This window comes from Ooceraea biroi, chromosome 5 (genome assembly GCF_003672135.1).
Source record: "Ooceraea biroi isolate clonal line C1 chromosome 5, Obir_v5.4, whole genome shotgun sequence".
In the NCBI taxonomy this organism is placed as follows: Eukaryota; Metazoa; Arthropoda; class Insecta; order Hymenoptera; family Formicidae; genus Ooceraea; species Ooceraea biroi.
In genome coordinates, this window is record NC_039510.1 from 11,290,140 (window position 1) to 11,304,327 (window position 14,188).

Here is a 14,188-nt window from a genome sequence, read left to right on the forward strand (position 1 = left end):
ATAGTTCTCATGGCATAATTAACGTGTGGGTTACGTGTAAATTTTCATTCTCGATTTTATATATTGTTTCATAAATTATCATGTCTTCAAAATGTAACATAGTGCACTACTGTTCTCTCAATCGAAAGTTGACATAAATATTTCTGCTAATCACTAACGCTTCTCAGTTCAAACATCGTTGACGAGTATCGACACGCTAGTAACAGCGCAAAGGTGTCGGAAGGAAGAATTCCCGCGAGAGGGGGCGAAGTGGAGGCCGTTGTCCTGAGGGTTGTCGTGGGGGATGTAGGGGTAGCGTGCTAGCTCCACGTGTGACGTCAGAAGGATTACGTCAGTGCGGCAGACTGTGTGGGTACAGCTTCTCGGTGATGGTGGAGATGGCCGCGCTGCGGAAGGGACTACGGGAGAGGGTGGAGCGGTCGCGAGCGAGCGAGAGCTCGCGCGGTGAGTGGGGTGGGAAGGGGGCGAGGAGGGTTGAACGAGAGGGATGGAAGAGAGGGCTCGCGAATGCCGCATGGAGGACGCGGCTGACGCAAAATAAGGTCGGCTACCCCGGATCCATCCCCGGATTTCATTCATCAGTCACAGTTGAACGTGGCTCGCGCGAGCTCTAACGGGATTAATCCTCCGCGGTTGTCTGCACGATTAAAACGACAGCAGAAGCGCAGTATGTCGATATCGGTGATTCCTCCTCAATTTGTCAAACTGAAGCGGAATTTCCAAAAGCACCAATTAAAGTCCGCTGTTTGGCGCAGTCGTCAAGGTGGTCACGTCAAATGTGTGTGTCGATTATCGTAGGCAACATGGCGATAAATTAATGGCCGCGGGGTTAGTAGTTAGTAGTTAGGAAGAAATTATTCGTCACCTCGAGAGAGAGAAGGAAAGAGAAGAAGAGAGAGAGATTAATTTTCTAGTCATAGTGACGTAAATCATTTGAGTTGAGCGAAATTTTATAATAGATCTAAATCTTCCAGCTTGGTCACATGTTTACTTTAATGTAATATGATAGAACTAGACCAATTCATCTCTCATTTTTATTTTTATTCTATATATGCCCGTATCAGTATCATAAATCAATTCCAGATTTCCGTTCTGCAAAAAAGAACCATAAGAAACTCGCACTGAGTAATCGAATTCTCACTGCGAGCACCGCGATAGATCCGCTATATCGCAAAGCTCTCCCGACCTTTTGTAAATGCATCCTCCTTCGTTGACGAGCCATGTGGCGCCAAATTGGCTCGTAAAGAATTTCTACGATATCTTTGCCATCCTCCTTATTCGAACAATTGACAGATATATGCGTTAATAAAAGTTTCTAAATTGCGAACTAGCCATCAAAGTACGATGGCTTTTCCGTAAAATAAAAGAGAGAAGAAACAAAAACTTGTATTTCAATTTATCTTATTACATGAATTTCTTCTTACCAAACGCTAAAGCTATTCTGTGCAACAAATTTTGCAATTGTGCAACAAAGTATTTCTCGATCGAGCGTGTATTGCATTCTCTAAGGGTGAAATTCATCGTGACTTATCCTCATTGCTCTTTGAAGCAAGATCATTATCCCCAAGCAGGAAGACCGGACAATTACGCTTCTTCACTCTGCAAAAAATTCAAAGCTCGGAGGTACCTTTAATTTTGCCTCCTTGTTTGTCACCTCTTTGCGAGGGACAGTTACGAAAAAGATGTAGAGAGCATGTCTGCACGAGGGAAATATCTCTCAGGTATTACAAAAATCGATACCTGCACTGAACTGCTTCTCACCGACGTCTCCACCTGAGTTTTATAATATTTTCATGTTGCATTCGCATCGTCAACACCGATATCAAAAATCTTCCTCTCGAGGCGGAATTACGCGAGAAGTCAGAAAGCATCAATTCATCACTTTCGGTTGACAGATATCTCGTATACACACACATTTATTCGAATTCATGACGTCGTATGAGACTCATTGTCAGCTATTTACCTACATGTCGGGTACATTACATTTTGCGATGCAGGATTAGCGTTTTTAATTATTCCGCAGCGCGAAATTGTGCACATTTTTACAGACATCGTAATAACGCATGCATTTTTTCAGGTCTTTTATTTCAAAATTAATGAGTGGTTGAAAATTGTGCAGTTTCTCTCAGTTGAAATTTCGTTGATATTTCGCGCAATTGTTGTTTACGAAAATGTTCAATTTACCGAAAGACCGTGAAAAACTTTTGTAATAGTATAGTATTGCCATAATAAATCCACGGGGAATATAATTCATGAGATCGTTATTAGTATTTTATCGCTTTGTTAACGGACTTACGTAATTTGAATCAGAAAATGCCATGTGTGTAAATATTATATTCAATGGTAGATTACTCTTCATTACCCCTAAAAGAAATTGATGTCGCAAGATATTGTGAAATAAGAGTATATATTTTTTGTGATAGTTTGCCGCTCGATTTCTTTCAATGCGCGGAAGAACGAATGGCATCCACGTTTCTCTAGCCAAATTCCAGAATCGTTTATCGGTGACGGAGACGTGACGCTTAAATCAACAGACGTATTGACGCGAATAAAGCGAGCGTATAAACGATATTGCGTGCCGAGTTACCTCAACGACGACGTACAAATACGATACCACTATCCATCTAAAGTTTGCTATCGCGTATCCCATGCACGTGCAGACTTATGTACAGCAAATATCTGTTTGCTGGATATGCTACACGATGCAGCATCATTCTTCTCTTTTATCATAAAGAATTTGCATCTCTGAACGCACTTGAAGATGACACGCTATATAATTTAAAAAGGAACACTGTGAGGAACAAACAAAGCGTCTGTTTCTGTTTCTGAAAGGGCTTAGGTCGATTTTGTCTTACAAGAATTTCGTTTGCTTCAACTGCTGGCAACTCTGATGCAGAGCATATATATACATTTTCCTGTGCGAATCGCACGTGCACACCATGTCAGAGATATCTAGCTACATGAAATTGCATTAATATACGGGATACGACCACCAGATGTGCCCAGAACAAGTCCAGATCTCGACGGACCTTACTCACTTGAACACGCTTAACGTCACCGGACTTCACTAGACCTTGCCAGACCTCGCTGGATCTCGTGAGATATTGCTCGACCTCGCTCGATATCACGAAGTTAGCCAACCAACAATATCAAATATGTAGACACGATGCATAATATGTCTCGAGTATGGCCAAGATTGATGCAACTTCGATAAATGCGGTGTGACTAAGCATCTCTGATGCTGCGTGTACATGTGCTGTCACGAGAGACTGATATTATATCGCTCTACAGTCGTATCACGTCGTCACTCTTGTATCTGCAAGTAAATGTCGGAGCGGAATATCGGAATTAAAAATGTGTCTTTATGTTTACAATTATGATTTACACTTGATTGTTGAAATTCATTTTCCAGTCGCAGTTTAAAGCTGAAAAGTAGCGTTCGTCGAATGGTTATCACTGATTAAATTGCTAGATTATTCGTGCCGACCTTATTGGAATACCAGCTTGCAAGTTTTATTAGAATACAAGCAGACGCTGCGAGATATACATCCATGAATTTTGCATGCTTATCTCTTGGCGGCTAGAACAAATCAACGTACATACACGAACGTATTTCGAAAGACGAAGATATCTGATTTCTTTCTTATTAAGCAAGGACTTTATGTTTCAACGGATCAATATCCCAAGGAATCTTCAGCATTCCTAGCTACAAAATATTTAAAAAAAACACGCAAACACGAATGTTGTTATGCGGAATTGCTGTTGTATCCATAACGTTATTGTACGTGTTCGCGAAAGTGTCTTCTGAGGATTTCTGCATGAATCCGAAGCATGAAGAACTCGTTCCAGAACCCATTATCGAGTCAGAATCACGTCGAACGAAATATTCCGGGCTATATTGGCCGTGGAATACTTGTAACCTTATTCCAACCAAAACTCCAGAGTAAAGAGGACTTGGTATTGCTTCCCCTGAGGGAACCGATGTCTCATAAATAACGCCACATTCGCCCGATCGCGATGCAAACGCGCGCGTATACATGGAATACGTAGCGCAGTGTCCACTCCCCAAAGTTAACTCTTTCAACTGCCAATAATCAATGATCGCTTACGCGGAAACGCAGTTTGAAAACAAAGCCATTTGTCTGTCTCTAAACGAAAGGAATGCGCATTGGTCGAGGATCGACAGTGCGAAAAACGATAACTGATGCGCCGGAATGAAGCCAGCTTGCACTTTGACGCCGATGATGATCCCGGATTTGCTGTCTCTTTTTGCTTCCCCTGGGAAAACGTGAGTCGCCTCTAACAAAATTGATGGTTCAATTTCGTCAGCACGTTTCAGAATGCGTATGCCGAATGGTTTGACAAAGATCTGGCTCCCAATTGGGCAGCACACTTTTTTATGAATATGGCATCTTTCCTCAGATTTGATTTGTTGCGACACTGTCCACGTCTTTAGGATCCTGCGATATTAAACATCTTGATAGCTAGAATTAAATTTTGTAATAAATTAAATCCGTGTCGAATACGATCTTGTGTGCAATTTAAGATTCTTATGAAGCATTCTGTATTACTATGGAATTCGTTTGTCATCGGTCATTAATATAATACGATATATTTATTAAATAATAAAATACAATTTGTTGATATGGTAGATTGAATGAAGACATAAGATATTAAGATATTAAAAAACAACGAGCTCTGTGCATGCTAAAGCGGGATCAAGGTTGCAAAGAAGAATGACATGACGTTGATGAATGGCATACCGCGCTGTGAATATCGTAAATATCGATTTACACGCGGACACTTAAACAAAATTGTAAAATGTCTTATGATATTCTTTTATAATTACCACGATAATGATTTAACATCTTTACAACAATTTTTTCCTATTTCATATTTTTCTGATTTTAATTTAGCTTCGTTATTCTGTCAAAAGTTATAAATAAATAAGATTTGCGGTATCTGAAAATTAAATAAGGCACGATTATAAACGAATAAGCGTAATGGAACGACGTAATTAGCAGTGTACACATTTAACGTAAAAGAATAAGTTCGAGCAAGAGAGAACCTATTCTTTTTATTGCCTTGCAATCGATTACGTACGGGGAACAGATTTATCGTCCGGACTTGCAATCGCGAATCCAGAAGACAAATAATTACTTGGGTGTAATAAAACCAAGCGAAATTAGTGGACCAAGCAAGGATCGTACTGTAAAAATTTCGAACGCTCTCAACCTAGAAGGGAAAAAGAGTTACCGTACATAGAACCGATTATAGTAGAATTGTTTGAATCAGTGTTGCATGAAAATTTTCAATTCTCAAATTTTTTAAGTGTGCTCGAGGACACACTCAAAACAACTTGTTATGCAGTATTAATTAACAGTACATTCAATAGAGTTTTTTTAACCTTAATTTGAGTTTCACCAAGACGAATAGGTTTTGAACACACGCCTTATCTACCGCAAGTAATCCACAGAGAAGACCGATCGCCGCGAATCCGCAGTAATCGCGTTATTGTCTCCTGAAACTACCTGTTGTATCCACATTCAACCAATCGATTTGCTGGAGAGCGAATTCGCTTAACGACCGTATTAAGGTCGATCTAGCGCGATCAGAACATCGGCATTCACTGGCAATACCGGGATATCCAAATATCTGATCAGTATTCATCGAACTGCTCGACTTACCTAAGAGATCATTTTCGCGTATCCGCGGATAACACCAAATATCGATGTGTGAGCGGCTGGATAATGCGCGGTGAGGAGATATAACTCACGTACTTGGATACGTGGCAACTGCAAGAAAGTACTTAGGAATTCTTGAGGTTTTGCGCACTTCGCCAAACACTCGGAATTGTTATTCGTGTCACGGAGGTCGACGGAAAGTCTGCAGAGATGTGCGAAAACGGCGGCGCGCGTCTTTGCGCACAACACCGAAATAAAGCGGGGACCGAGCTGGCTTGTAACCAAAACGGTTAATCTCGCACATCGCGCCACACCGATCTGTTCGACGGTTACAAATCCGTTGGGGAATATGCAACCGTACCACGTAGCATGCAACCGTGCTTGCGAATCGATCTCCTCCGCATGTATGATAACCTTCCGTACTCCATTTATCAAGTTAAAATCTGTAGAGTTCTATTTTATCATAAAATTGATCAGGAAACTTCTACTTCTTGAATGAGATTTTTCCACGATCCATGATATCGTTATGAAGGTATTAATTGCGATATGATCGATATGGCGCTATATCATAATATGGGATTATACCGCGACACATCCAACGATGTACTTGGGAAATAAAGTATTATTGAGGTACAAATATATGGAGGGATGAGATTGCTCATAAAATCCGAGACACTGGGTGAGATAAGGCTCAATTTTACGAGCATATTTTATGTATAGATACAAATTGTGATAAAATTTTCTAGCAGCCGATGGTGTCTATATTTAATACGACTGAACTCGGAGATTGTATACGTTTCCAGTATCCGTAGCCCAGTTTGCAGCAAACGATGCCTCTGCAAGCACGGCGCATTAATCGATACAAAACTGTAATCTGATAATGTGGTACATGCAAAATATCCGCTTTCTATTTCAAAGTACGTCAAAAACGTCAACTGAGAATCATCTAAAAGCTCGAATACCAGCTTTCGCTATCTCTTGAGCAAATAACTAGAAAAGAAGCAAGAATAAGAAGCACATGGGAAATTTGCTGACGCTGCACGTCGACTCGTTATAACAACAGAATTCGGAAAAAGGATTTCCTTCCTCGACCGGGTTGTTCTCCTTGGAATAATTGCTCGCCCCGTTGTCCCGCGGGGGTGGAAAAATCTGTAGGAACAAACAATCGCATTTCCGTGCGCGTTTACGCGAGCCGCCCTCGCGGCTCTATATTGCTCCTCGCGAATCGCCATCGTTGCAGGAAAAAGCCCCGACGAGAAAATCAGTGCACCGTTTCCGTCGTCGTGTCCGGAAAGTTTAATCCTCCGTGCAGCCACCCTGCAGGAATTCAGCTTAACCCTCTACGTGCCGCACGAATCCTCCTCTCTGCTTCGCGAGGGTAGCGATATTCTGCGCGGCTTCCGCGGAAATCCGCCTGCGTCCCGGTGCATTTTCAGCATTTCGCAATGGACCACCGATGTAGCTCGCTAGCGGTCGCGGACCATCCGAAGTTTCATCCTCCCTCGAGTCGAGTGTTCTCGTCTCAGAAACTTTGAGCTCTTCTCTTTTTCTTTCTATATGTGTATATACATATATATGTTTATGTGTATGGTGTATGTATGTATGTGTAGCCTTTCGTCAAATGGTCCTTTCCAGATTGATTCTGACGAATAACTCGAGATCAGATCCTTTATTTTTCAATCGGTCTCTTTACTTGCTACTCGCTACTTCCAATCGTGGATTTTTATTTTCAAGTGGCAGCCTCTTGTCATTCCTACTGTAGGGATTTGGTCCTAGCACGGAATCGAGTTCTTCTCCCTTCTAATTTGGTCCACGTAAAAATCCTGTCACGATCCGGTATTAAGGAACTTTCTACGTCGTCTTTCAATCTCTCTTCAAACTACGAATGTCCACAAAAGTCAGTTTTATATTTACTCTTTAATTATAAATTATAACTATTCAAATTATAAAAACTATTTAAATATTTAATGCTTAAATATTTGAATAAATATTTAATAAGAATTTCCTAATTAGTATAAACCACTTTAAAAGTATCTAAATCTTCCAATATTACGTAAAATACTTTGAAAACAAATATCCTTCCTAAGAAAAATATTCAAAACCAAAATACTCCTCGCAAAACAAACAAAGAACCGCATCTCGCCGAGTCCACAGTTTTACAAAGAAAGACCACATTAAATTTCAAAGATCGATAGCTACGAAGCGACGCCGAAAACATGAGATCGAGGTATATGTGGAGCAATGCGCGCAGTTATTTACGGGATTGACAGACACGACTGCAACGGATTTGAGCGCGTCTGGAGCTCTAGGCTCGATCTGGGGATGCAAATTTAATTTTCACAGTCGTTGCTCTTCACCGTCGAGCACAGTAAAGCCGTTTGATTGAGAATACACCCCGCACCTACTCACACTCCAGCAGTTTCTGCTGCGCGAGTAAAAATCCGTTCATTTCGTTGAACAGCGAATTTCTGCGCATCTCGGACAAACGTCGGGACAACGCAGAACGCAGTAATCCATTTAGCGGTACATTTGCTCCGCAGTGTCCATAATAATTCAAACGGCATTGTCGGCCATCCCGATGCAAACGCACGTGTTGCGTCGCGTTTATCGACCATCTTCCGCGTGGACGAGTCCGCGGTGCGCGCGTGGACGAACGCAAAAAATATACATCGCGCTGTTTTATTCCCATTAATGTGGTCGCCATGTGCGGTGTGCCCCGGGGGTGGCTCGCTGACCAGCCGGTTCGCGGCGAAAAAAACAGATTGGGAAAATATTTTCCCGACCGAATGATAAAATTTCCAGGGCAACGCGTGAGCCGTGCGATCGGCATCTCCTCCTCTCCCTCCCGCGCGATATTAATTAATTACCATTCCAGTAATAAATGGCGATCACGAGAGATGAGATAAACTCGATTGTCCTGATAATGTTCTCCGCAGGAACGATAATGCACGGCGAACACCGATACTGATGCGTGTAAGTTCTTTTTTCCGTTATCGGTGCTGCGGTGTTCCTTTCTATTGCGTGCCACCCTCATCGAGAATTTCTAATTTCCGAAAGAGGAGAAAGAGATTAAATTGGAGTTTTTATTAACAGTACATTTATGGCTTCGAGGCTGTAAAAGTACTTTAAGAATAAAATTTAATGCGAATGTACATTTCCGAGAACAGTTTTGTTTAACGTACCCATTTTTTTCTTTTCACTGAGCAATGAGTACTGTTGGATAATCGGATAAACTCACCGTTTAAACATACCGCGTTTGCGATAAATTTACAATGGAATTTATTTATACGGATAAAACACAAAAATATGACTTTTCTCGTAATGTTCAGATTCTTACTGTTCCGTGAATAAATGTCCCTGTCGGCTAAAATTTGTGCGAGATGATTTTCCATTCCAGTTGCAATTAGTTTATTGATAAAGTTATTAAATTTTTTCTTTTATCGGATATTATCGGAAAATGGTTTATATTATATAATGTTGCTTATATGTGCATGCATTAACCTAATATGTTCGACCATCCACCAAAAAGCGGATATTGAACATTCCGACGAGCTTAAAACACGTGACGTAATACGATGTTTATGGCATCGTCGCATGCGTTTTATGACGACAGCGTTTTCCGTTTGTATCAGCTCAAGAAGAGGTAGTTCTAGCATTCACTGTGGCCTACCCTGTATATTTATGATGTTTGACTTTTGCCGGTACACAAAAGGACGACAAATACGATCGTGGGAGGCTGGAATTCCCTTCGATTTTGAACATGGCTCTCTGCCAAGAGAGATCGGGAACTGTGTCTCTTGAAGTCCTTCCTCCTCCCCTGTTCTCTCCCATTCCAGTCGTCTAAAATCAGCCGGAGCGGAGCTAAAAATTTCGTAGAGGCACGAGGTATATCGAGCGAAAAAAAAGAAAAAAAACGAGAACACACGAGAAAAAATACAACGCATCGCTCGGACTTTCTATGTAGATTTATTAACGTTGCCTCCTGCATACCGTAAATTCCGCAGCAGATCTGGAAATTGTTTGGAGCCTATGAATACCTGTAATGTGTTAACGATTTTAATGATATCTCTGCTTCTCGTGTTTTTACAGGCAGATAACAAATCACATGCCAAGATAAATGTTACAAGACATTGCGTCGATGCAAAATCCCATGAATTTTCAATATGTTCCAATTAAAAAGATTTAATAAACAAGTACTGTTACAATTTACTACCGCGTATTAATTAATCGCAGGTGAAGCCCATTTTAATCGCTCACGCGACACACGATAAATTTTTATTTCATAATAAATCACGAAATTATATCAAACGCGCGAATTTGCGAAAAGCGTTTGTCTTTTTATAACTTTTTAATATATTTATTAGCTCTTTTATGATGAATTTAAATGAAATGTATGTACACAAACACACAAACGCATGCTGTCGCAATTCTATTATGTTGAAATTTAGTTCATTATATCTTTATTTTTTAATATCTTCTTCTGATTAATCTTCCATTCATTTTTTTTTCGACGTAACACAGGAAGCGTAATTAATTAATGAAGAACTAATTATATAATTTCCTCGTTGCTACTGAAAATGCACGAGGGAAATAGGAGAAGAGAGGGAGCGAAAACAACGGGATAAAGATTGCCGAGAGGAATATATACTATCATGCAAAATCTCATTCTTCCGACCTCACCACCGACCGCTCTATCCTTGCCCTTGTCGTGCTGCATAGGATATAAGCAAAGGGGGGAACGCATCAGCGAGAAGAAAGTGCGCTGCAGAAAAAAGGGTACGCGCTACAATGCTGGCGATACTCGGGATTCTCGGATTTCCGCGGAATGCGATGCGCAAAGCTCTCCGCTCGTGCGGAATTTTCTGAGCCCGCGTACACGCGTGGTACTTGAATGCCCATAATTTCGTGCCTGGAATTAATTTGTGGCTGTAAGCGAGAATGTGCGCGCCGCCAGCGGAACAGATTTTGTCGCTCACAGAGCGACACAGAGTAACACACGGTCACCGGATGACCGAAAAGTGGAATCCCAGTTCCGGCCATGTTCGATGAGCCAATAGTGATTTACTTCGAAATTTCGAATCTGCGCTTCGCGACCCATCCAGAAATCCAATTCAGAAATCCAATATTAATAATCGCGTGATTGTATTGCACTTGGATAATACAGTTAATGATCAAACAATACGAAGGACCTATTATTGTTATAATGCGAAACGGAATTTTAACAACAAATTTTGGATTACGCTTGTTTGTTTCGTATTTACGACAATTTTGCTTCCGCATAAGGAGATTTCTGCGAGAAAAATATCAAGTATCCAAAAGTAATCTGACTACTGTCTGCTCGAAGAGTTCCATCGCGCGAAATTCTTCACGAAGCATTTCCAGAACAACATCCTTCACGTCGCAACGAAGTCGACGTTCGGCAGTGATTAATTTCTTTCTTTCCCGGCACATTTTGCACGCGAATGGAGATTTTCGCAATATTCTTCCTCTCTCATTTCCCTTTCGTTACGAGCTACCTCCAGGCTGTGCCTTCATGCCCATTAATCCGTTAGTTCTTTTGATGCCGATGTCGACGAAGGAACTCGCTGCCGACAGATTTTTTTCTCATTCGAGCGTTGATACCCTCCTGGATTAAGCATTGTGCAAAAGTTAACGAGACGGGATTTAAAGGCTAATGAAGCCGGCAGTATCATTAATCCAACGGTAACCGCAGATTCCAAGCTTCTTCAATCACCGTTTCTTGTCCATTTACAATGCAATGTGTTCTATTGTCAGATCATTTTGATGATTCTTGAAGCAAATATAATATAAAACATAATGCGATTCACATTTTATCTTACGAAATTGATTATATAAAGTAATTTGTGAAACTATTAGTGAACACATAATAAATAATGTAATATTGATTAATACACATTATATAATAATATAACGATAAAACGTCAGTTGTATGTACCTACATATATGCGCACATAATGGGCTAAAATTATATTAATCACCAAATAATAGGCGATTGTGGTTATATAATATTGTCACTACCAAAATATTTGTAAATTAATATACAATAATCGTTACAGACTAATCGTTAACGGTACATATGTATCAAATATATGCTTAAATTATGCGGCTTACTATGGTGGTACATTCTGCTCCAGCATGCTATTATTATTAATTTTAATATTTTAACAATAAAATACCCTTGATAGCTAAATCCAACAAGTCTCATTCAAATTGCATGAGCAATATCGTCCGCGATATTTCCTTCCGATTCAACTAGAAATGTAATGTACACTCGATCTCCTCGCAGATAAAATTCGTGATTAACCTTGCGTGAAGATTTTGCCACTCGTCAAGTACAAGAGACAAGAACAAAATGCTGGCATCGTTACAATTGTAAAAGCCACAATAGACACACAGAAGAAAGACACGAATAAAAAAGTCGTTATAGTCGTTCGTCGTGAAAAGTACCGAAGGTGTTGCTTTGAGGGTGGTACAAATTCTGCAAAGCCCCCGCATTTCCTTTATACTCGAAAATCGTTTCCTCTGTACAGCGAGGAAACATTTCAAATTTCCTGGCGGCCGTACGTTGTAATCGAGCGATCGGCTAAAGTGGATGTTACCCTGCACACGGCAGACCTCGTTTATACAGCCACCCTCTTACTGCTCGGACTTGCTGCGCGAGTACCGGATGACTCTAAACGCGAAGAGGCGACCATCAGCGAATTACCGTCGACAATGACGATGCTCCGTCGAAGTTAAGAATCCTCGTAGCCACGCTATTATCGCGCCATTATTACGCGCGACGGACCTGTCGTTAGGATTGATTGTTACGGCATACCCGCGCACCCCGAGTTATTCGATGCAATTACGAGAAATTTATCTCACCACCAGCGTTCTCCATTTACGTCAGCGCGAAAATTTACGCAACTCCCGGCTAAACTCCCGCATAAATAAGGTGGCTCGGTCTATGCGCTCCCGGCGACTTAAGAATATTCCGAAGCGTTTTCCTTTTTTCCCTTCATTTGCCTTTTACTCTCGTCACTCGTTGCGACATTAATTTCGTGTGTTGTCATAAACGATAGAACGATGAGGGTGAAAGCAAATATAGAAGTCAGTACCAGTCGCGTATTCCATAGGGATGGGATATACGTTAAATTAGTCTATAAATTTACAGATTCGTGAACGTTCTCTCTCTTTCTCTCTGTCTCTGTCTCTCTCTCTCTCTCTCTCTCTCTCTCTCTCTCTCTCTCTCTCTCTCTCTTCGGAGGTGTCAAGATTTATGGCTTCGGCATTTCGCGCGACGTGGCTGTTGCGTTCGCGGAATCTGCGAACCCGGTATTCCCCCGTGATTGGTAGGACCCGATCGAATACGTCGCGCGGCCGTAATGAAGTGCCGTATCGGCATCGACGGAAGGCGACGGTGGTTGCGGAGCACGGCGAGCGAAGGATAATATCTGCGGCTGGAGTTTGAGCGCGGTCAGGCGCGTGATTAATTGCCCGAGTCTCTCGAAACGCTGACTAAAGGCCCGTTCCGCATCCGCAGGTCTGGCACGTCGACCGACGGCGCGAAATTAATAACGAGCACCGTAGATGAAAGGTAGGCTTAAAGAGTTTCCAGATACCACACCCTGACCCTGGTCGCTATGCAACCCCGTTCCCTGAAGACTCGTCATCCGTCATGGCTACGTGTCAGCGATTTCTGCCGGGGATTGTAATCTGATGCCTCGTTTCCCGTGACGAGAACACGAGAGCGAGACGCTTTTATCGTCGATCATTATACCGGCAATACGCTAGCTGCTAGTTAGAACGCTAGTTGGAACCCTACCTAGGATTTCCTTTGGCGAAGTACTTCAGATTTTTCAGTTTTGTTATCATGTTATCAAGGCGCGTGATCGTGTGTACAGAAAATCACTGTACATTTTATAATACATGCAGAATCTCAACACGACGAACGCGTAAAGGTAGAACTAGGCGTGGTGCTTACGAATTCGTGTGTATCCCTGGGCGACTACTCTTTATTCCGTTAAGCAGAACAGGTTTCCCGAAGGATTTCCTAATGTCTTCAATAACTCGCGTGGGTGCAATCTATGTCTCTTTGATCGAGTGATGGACGGTGTGATGCCGGAGTTCACAAGGCGTGAGAAATTTTACCATCCCGAGTATATTTTCGCTGCAACGACCACAGTTAAATCCGGGGCGACGTCGATCGATAGGTATTTATTATTCATTAAAACGTGGCTCGAACGATGTTTATCTTCGCGAGAAGCGATTAAGCGGATCTCGCAACTAGGTATTAATAACTCAGATCACATTCGTCGTCACGTGCTTGGCTCCTCTAATAATACTCATCTGTCCCTACCAGAATGTATTGCGGGCTCACGAGCTTTTACGGCACAAAATGTGCATTTTATCAAACTGCCAGACTAATTGTATCTAAAATGTCACATTCGGTCTATGCAAACTGAAATAGTAATATTAGTATGAGTCAGTAAAAATACAGTGTG

The 14,188-nt window shown here is 41.6% G+C and overlaps 1 protein-coding gene across 2 annotated transcripts in view; it reads right to left on the reverse strand.

The window, feature by feature from the left end:
* Positions 1-14,188, reverse strand: part of LOC105281143 (dipeptidyl aminopeptidase-like protein 6) — a 58,830-nt gene that overhangs the window by 20,301 nt on the left and 24,341 nt on the right. The window lies entirely within an intron of this gene.